General features: G+C 32.2%; 1 long non-coding RNA gene across 20 annotated transcripts; it reads right to left on the bottom strand.

Moving 5' to 3' along the window:
- Window positions 1-1,348: 1,348 nt before the first annotated feature.
- Window positions 1,349-8,002, bottom strand: LOC139904556 (uncharacterized). 20 transcript variants are annotated; one of them, XR_011778881.1, is made up of 7 exons: window positions 7,804-8,002; window positions 3,719-7,225; window positions 3,324-3,395; window positions 2,940-3,151; window positions 2,338-2,870; window positions 2,199-2,246; window positions 1,349-1,529 (listed from the first exon to the last, which is right to left on the bottom strand). It is a non-coding gene; the product is annotated as an uncharacterized lncRNA (long non-coding RNA). The 20 variants fall into 20 exon arrangements; XR_011778876.1 differs by having other exon boundaries at window positions 3,332-3,395; XR_011778873.1 differs by having other exon boundaries at window positions 2,940-3,856; window positions 4,090-4,159; window positions 4,284-7,225.
- Window positions 8,003-8,247: the final 245 nt, after the last annotated feature.

The raw sequence follows: 8,247 nt of genomic DNA, 5'->3' as shown, positions 1-8,247 counted from the left end.
AAAGAATACTCATCACCAAAATGTTAAACTACTTTTGCATATAGTTCTTCGTAACCCAATGAAATAATGGAAATATATGGTCATTTGCGTAAGAGCTCGTGCGTTGCACGAGAGATTATAAGCAAACTAAATTGAAACGTAAAATGTTGTATCATTTAAAGTTATTAATTTTTGTAAACATGTACATTTAGAGCACAACACCTCTAAATCATACCAATATATAGGCTTTAGAGCTCGTCCATCAAATAACCTTATGCTCATTAAGACATTTTGTTTTAACAACTTTCTATTGATTAATTGTATGATAGAATTAGAATGATGAAACCCGTCATAATTGTTAATATTTGTACTAAAAGCTAATGTATTGAATATTATTATCGTAAACGCTATTAATGAATACATTTTACAATCTAACATCCAATTGTTTATAGTCTCATTTTAACGTCTCATTTATGAGACAGTGCGTTGAACCCAAGCATAAAATCTGAAGAAATAATTTATAAGACTCACAATACAGGCATTAGAGTCCGTGCATTGAACGGGTGATAAAAATAACCGTGTAAAATTTACCAAGCTTGTCAACAATAATGTTGTGAGTCGATCCTGCATTAAGTCAATTGTTTGTGTGGTATAAACTGAAATTAAAATTTTAAATTAGAAAAGAGATTGAATGTATTAGTAATAAAATTACTCCAGGCAATTCTAAGCTTTATTGAGCTAAAAAGCAGTTGTCAAAAAAACTTTTTCAAGTCACATTCAACAAAGTCAAATGGGCATTCGGTCTAAGAGCCCGTGCCCTTCAGAATTTACCTTCAACAAAGTCAAATGGATACCTAATAAGTTTTTATGAAACTAAAACAACACCACTTGTCCATTCCAGTGGTGGCTGCAAAAGTGTAAAAATAAGAAATATTTTATTTCCTTGAGAGCTGTATTATTCAAGTTAGTGGCAAATACATCAATTGCTTCCTAAGGATTTTCATTGATACAATAGCATCAACAAAGAGTGAAGCATAACATGATTTTACTATGATTTTAATAAACAAAGGCATCTATAATAATTTGTCAAAACTAAAAGAACATACTATTATAAATCACTCCTAACGCATAGCCTAATACCATATACAATTCGAATTTACCACAAACTATTCGACTAATAATAACCATTACATTCTTACATCAAATGACAAATGGAATAGAAGAGCGTCTACCCTTGATTCTAAGGGATTTGATCAAAAGACAATGAATTAAAGAATTTGCTTAACATTTTCAGATGTTAAATCTTTAAACTACACACAATTTAGACTGAACTTAAGGATATAGATATTCAGATAACTTATTACCACTTCCTAATTTTTTTCTAACACATGAATGAGTACACAAGGACTGTACATAAGGACTTTGAAGTTCACATGTTTTGTAATAAATATAATTATTACATGAGTAAGCATTTTATATGTTCACCAAGAATTGAATTGAAACACTTCAGGTCCGTCGCCAAGTGAAGTACACGTAAATAAACTATGATGCTGCAATAGGAAACATTAAGAAACATTAAAAACACTGTTAAATGTATAAGTATGCTTCTTAGGTCCATGAGATGTTGATTTTTAGCCCATTAACGTGAAAGCGGGTCACTGTGGGTTTCATTTACTTAAAAGTAGATCAAACGGGTTTTTTAAAGCACCATCAACAGTACAAAGAGAGCTATTACCTAGGGGTTAGTTTCTGCAGCAACAATATTAAGTGTGCCATTAACAACATATCCAAGTGTTCTTCAGAGCGATTGCAAACAATGAATCCACAACCCATACAATTCTTATGAAACTGCTTTTCTATTATACAATCACTCTTATAATGAAAATGACTATAAACTTTTTTGATCAAGCGCACACTTTCTTAAGTGAAAAATAGGTGTAAAGAAAATTACTGCTTTAGAATAATGTTCTCTGCCTGATTTACATTAAGAGTATTAAGTGTGACATTGACAACCTATCCAAGTCTTCCTCAGTTTTCATTTGGAGATCTTCTAAGATTGGGTTTCTACAATCAGATTTTATTATGGTAGGATGGTAGAAAGAAACGAAAAAGGAAAGCAGGAAATAGATATAATGGTCAAGCTTGTGCTATAATGGTAAATTGATTCTTTATTCACGATAAATGAAATGCAAAGATGCACTAATCGATTATAAAGTTACCGTAATGTAGAAGAACGCTCAAAATCGATATAAACTTCGAATAACAACCTACAAACAATGGCGTTAGAAGTTGATTATCATCTAATCTGTTTAAAACCAAGTAAAAAAAATTATGGAAGGATATTAGTGAAAAAATTACACAATATTGACTCTATGATAAGCTACGATACCCTTCTTTCAGTACATAACTACAGTCTATGATATCAATACAACTGCTTTTAGGAAGGAATAATCAGCATTCCCAAGAACCTAAGCCTCACAACTACCGTGTTTAAGACGATCAATTGGAGAGCAGCTTACTGTGATTCGCTTCTTATGTAACAAAATTGTAGCTTCTTATGGGTTGATCAACCCATAGGAGAAGTTCAGAGACAAGTTAAGGCCTTTAAGAGATCTCTCATAAGAGAAGACTGTAATGCAGAAGGCAGAAGGCTCTTTACCCAGAGTGTAAACATCATGTAGACCTTCTGTTACTGCCAAAACCTACCAAGTAAATGCTATAAAGAAAATAAAGCAGGTAAAGTTTGTATCCATGTTAAGTTAATACAGAGCAAAAGAACATCTTATGAGGGGAGAATGGTCACTTAAGATTTGTGAGGTTAATTCACCCCCTTGTTGTTTGATTATAATTTGGGTCGCCACACGATCGATCATCAACGTAGCTGATGAAGTCTGTTATTAAAAATTATGTGTTATATGTAATACAAGTGCAGACAATTGAATGCGAGCATTAAATGTTACCTTACAAAAGTGACTTGCTACGAACTGAAAGTAATGCGCTGGGAAATTCGGCATTGTTAGTTGCTCAAACTTACGATTTCGTCCAAATCTAAGGCCTGTGGGACCTGGTAGTAGCCTTTGCCCTGTGTTTGCGGCCTCACAGTAAAAGCCCTAATGATGCCATTAAAGCACTGTTTGTCACATTGATTCATATTTGCCAGTATGGCTGTTCCCTGTAAACATTCGGGGTTAATTGGTTATCAGTTTGTAAAGCAAATCAGCCTATAAGCATCCTGCCATGTGCATCATATCATATCATATCATATAAAGCCTTAAAGAATAAACGAAATGCCAAAAGTGATAGTATAAATCAACCAAAAGATCTTATGTAAAAGCAGAATATACAATTTTACTTTATGGGTCTTCATGGTCACGAATAGAATCATTGTAGTCCAAGTCCGGAAATCTTCAAACCGTCTGTATCAATAAAAACAATGGAATGGGACAGTAATAGAAAAAAAGAGAAAATAAATTTTGTATTTAATGAGCATTAAAAAACTCCAAAGATTCACACTATATCACCTTGTCACCATGGCTTAAACTTAACCTTAGTAGATTCTTGGTACTTATTCAAATGGTACAGAAGCTTTTGCAATGAACAAAATACGGTATTATATATACATTCCCAAAATAATAGGGTTCAATTAAACGGAAATAATTAATCTAGTTTTAAATATGCAGTTCAGCAGTCAATTTAGCTCAAAAAATGAACTAATAAAACATCAAACATTCAATAATACCTGAACGAAATGCAGAAAATGAGCATAAAAAGCCCTTATGGCTCAAAGTTGCAACTTCTGATTTAGGGACCTCAGATGAAAAACCTGTTTTAATTTGATAATCCATTTGAAATCTTTTCCAAGACTTGATAAAACAACCTGAAAAGGAAAAAACAAAACCTTAAGAAGAAAAATAATAAGATTCATCCATCACAAAATCGATATATGAATATCAATATTAATAAAAATTAAACAAAAACAAAAACTCATTAATCGATACATAAAACATTGAATACTTGCAACAGATTAATCCATAACTAAATATTGAAATCGTTTGAGAATGAGGACTAAAGGTCTCATAATCGTTGACGATTAGGTTGTAATATTCGTACCTTTAAACAGATTCATCATCTCCATATGAGATTCAAGAGATTACGTCGTGAGTTTATAAAATTGGAAACCCTAAATCAACAGATTGCATCATCAGTTTATGAAAGGAAAAAAGAACGTATCTGTTTATGGAATTGGAAGCCATAATTCTAGCGACGGATGAATCTTCAATTGTGATTGAATTGCATTTGATTACCGTTTGATGGTTTGAAGAGAGAGAGAGAGAAAGAGGGACGGTTTGAATGTTCCAATTGATGAAGAAGAATGAAAAGGATTTTAACCCTAAAACGAAAATTTGAATGCGGACACGCGTCAGTCATATATAAAAATTGAATTTTTTAATTCAAAATTCTGAGAAAATTAGAAATGCTGAGGAGTAACCAGGAAGCGCCACGTGTCCGAATTAGTGTGGTGATTTATATAGATAGAAGATATTTTTTTTTTACATATAGATTAATAGTTACGATTTTACAGAAAAGCATAAATTTTTAAATTAGCAGCGAGTGTCGACTAAAAGTTTACTATTTAGTCGACGTTTTGCTAAATAGAAATTTATGAGCATACAAAATCCTAAGGGCAAAATAGTAATAACAGAAGTGGAAAAGTGAGGGTTGTTATAGTCGAGTTTTTACGTCATCGATATTTGCGTTTTTTATTATGTTGTAGTGCATCTCTAATGTTTACATACAAAGTGTACATCATTCCATTTCCATCAACAGGTCACTCAGAGTGTAACCTACAACAATTAATGTTAGTTAAACAATTAAAAATGTAAACACATCTCACATGATCATGCACGTGGACACTATATTACGACTGATGAAGCACATGGGTCTTTTTTCGACATATAGTCCAATATAATAAACACCATATAATTAGAAACAACATCATTCTAGATCCACCCCTGCTACTCAAAATCTTAGCCACTGTAATAACCCTTTAGACCAACCCAGTTAGAACCCACTGTTTGGGTCATTCAGTGCCAGGTGGTATAACCCAGTTGAAAAGAACCTTTTAACACTTCTCAAATCTCAATGTTTTACCTCCAATAGGCAATGGCCTGTGAATATGTTTAAAATTTTAAGATTGATAAATGGTTGCTCTTTTGCAAGAATTATCTTTTTCATTCGACCATTAACCAATCATCAAAGTCATACCATAAGAACATCATGAAAAATCACATCATCAATATGGTACCTGTAGTTGCAAACTTCTTGTGTGGGCCATGATTTTTGCATTCTAGAACTCATTCAGTACAGCTGCCATATAGTTATGTTCCCTCATCAGCGTATTTGCTCTTCAGCCTGCGCATATACATTAAAAGATATTCGGCACACTGCACATAGAAACCTCTAAAGAAATAAATGTGTCTACAACAATAAATTAATTCAACATAATACTTATATTAGTGTGCATGATGTATCTTTGTGTCTTGTTTGTTACTGAGATCAACTAACAACTAAGCTCATACACAATTTGTTTTCCTTGTAAATTACAACATGCTTAACACTAAAACACCAAAATGCAGCAATCAATATCAAACCTTAATCTACATAGCACAATACATTACAACATCAACTGTACGACTCATAATCAGTTAAAAAAAACATAAAACTATGAAACTCATAAATCCAAAATTAGTTGAATGGAATGATTTTTGAAAAAAACATATTAAATCCACACACTGTAATCAACCACTACTATGAACTACTATAGGCAAAAAATAAAAATAAATAATAGACAACATATATACCTGGAAATCGACAACGAAAATCTGAAAGAGGCAAGCTTTCATTAAGTATTTTCAATTCATTCATGGATAGAGTAAATCCCATATGAGAACAATAAGAAACTAATTTTTTATGATATAAATGAAAAGGAAGAAGAGGTCAGGAAATGAAAAGACGTGTACTAACTAAAGGTAGCAGTTGAATACTTTTTAACCTCTGATCTGAGTGCGCAATTGTTTTGTTCTACACGCTCTATAGATTCACACCGGTCGGGAGCTTTCTTCCAGCACTCGATAATGGTTTGATAGTATAACTCTCTTCCTGGCAAAGTGATATTCTCTACAATTCGAATATAAAAAAAAAAAACAAGCAAAGGTAAAAGCTTGACACAATGAAAAAGTTACAAAGTTATGCCTCATCAGAAAAGGAGTTGAATCTTCAGCCATAATTTATGTCCTCAGCAACTAACAAAAGAAAACTTTATGTACTATATACTCAAAACAAGTTATTTCTGTATTAAATCCAATATTAACAATGTACATACAATATTATGAAACTCTCAATTAAGAATAATATGAAAACTTAATAAAAAAGCAAATGGGTAAATATTGCCACATACAGAGCAAGGTATTTTTCAGTTGAACCCATAAGAATTTTGCCACTTTGAAAGCTCTTTAAGACTAACACTAAATAAATTTCACTTATTCAAAAACCGTATAACAGCAACTTCATTATATTGGTCATTATGAGAAGAATTGCTTTCTAAACTATTTTTAAATTCTAAAACAATTTGCAGGTCAAAACTGCATACTCAAAGTAAGTAAAATCAACAGAAAATATATCAAATATTAAAAAACATCTCAGTCTTAATCAAAGTGAATATAGTTCACGACATATAAAATAAGATGACCATATGGCTCCCTTTTATTGCATACACCTACCTGATATGGGTATTAGATGAAACATGAAATTATTGAACTCATGCCAATACCTGGTCACAATTATTGAACTCATTCACTAATGGTTAGTAAACCGTTCAAACACGTGAAGATAGTAACTAGATGTTGTTGTGTTTCTCCAACTCTCCTTAAAGTGATTGGATTTAAACTCAAGTTCCTTCAATGCACCAGTTACTTCAACCAAGCTAAAACAACGAAAAAGAAATTACCACTTGTTGTATGCTCATTATGAAGAGCTTTGAATCCAAGAGCAGAGTATGAACCTACTCCTTCAATAGCAGAGCAGTACCAGAGGGAGAGCTAGATTGCCCTCCAGATGAGCAACAATCATTAAAAACATTAAGATGGCCACAATATTGCAATGAACGTCTCTTAGCTTCTTGCCTCAGTGATGTTTAGGCACACAACACACTTTGCCAACAACCAAAGACTTACCTGCCAAACAACAACTATGCCACTTTTTTTATTAGCCAATATATCATTAAATATTATTGAGCAACAATTAAGTAATAGTCAGATGAAAATTATCAACGAACACCAAAAAATTAATCAACAGTTACACATTGAGAGATACATATATCATAACAAAGATGCAATCACTAAAGACACAATACAAAAGAAAAACGAAGTAGCAAAAATAGTATAAAAAAAACTAAAAATGCAGTTAAAGTTCGCTACCATTGTGTAACCTAGGAGAGATTCATGTTCTCTTTGATTCCATAATCTTAACAATCAAACTGATAACTTTGAAACCAGTTTGTGGCATAATACAAGTAAGCAAACAGCACATGATCCTATTTGAGATATCAATTAGAATTTCACGTACAAATTAAGAAAAAATTACTTTGAAAACCTAATTAAAATTCAACGAACATATAATTGGAAGAAATGCACCAATTACTCAACTATACAAGTGACTAACAACATCAGGTTAATCGAAACCCTAACTAATTACTCCTAAGTTATTTGAAAGAATGAAACATAATCGAACATATAACAGATTCGAAAAACGAAATGATGAATCTACCTGTTCGTATCAGCTTTTATTTTTGAACGGAATTGAATTGATGAACAATTTGATTAGCCCTATCTGCTTCATATCCATAACGAACGAATTCATTGACTGTATCTTATTCAAATCGAATAGAACTGAAAACCTAATTTAGCGATTTTGTTTGTTAGAGAAAAATATACGGAGTAAGCCCTGGAGTAGAACTCGATGTGATTTAATTAATTATTGCATTTGGTTTATGTACGAATTAGTAAGTGTATAGGGGAGGGGCATTATTTTATAATACGGAGTATATAAGGATAAAGGATAATTTGGTATTATTATTTCTAGAGAAGCTTTGTGCACTCGGACTTCTCTAAAACATCTTCACGCTTCTAAACATGTACTCCGTACTTCTGTTGATTTTGATCACGGTTTTAGGCGTGTAACTTTTTTGTTTTGGTTCACGCTGCTAAACAT

The sequence above is a fragment of the Rutidosis leptorrhynchoides genome, chromosome 4 (genome assembly GCF_046630445.1).
Source record: "Rutidosis leptorrhynchoides isolate AG116_Rl617_1_P2 chromosome 4, CSIRO_AGI_Rlap_v1, whole genome shotgun sequence".
Classification (NCBI taxonomy): Eukaryota; Viridiplantae; Streptophyta; class Magnoliopsida; order Asterales; family Asteraceae; genus Rutidosis; species Rutidosis leptorrhynchoides.
Note: the sequence above shows the minus strand (reverse complement) of the source record. Positions and strands in the feature narration are given on the sequence as shown.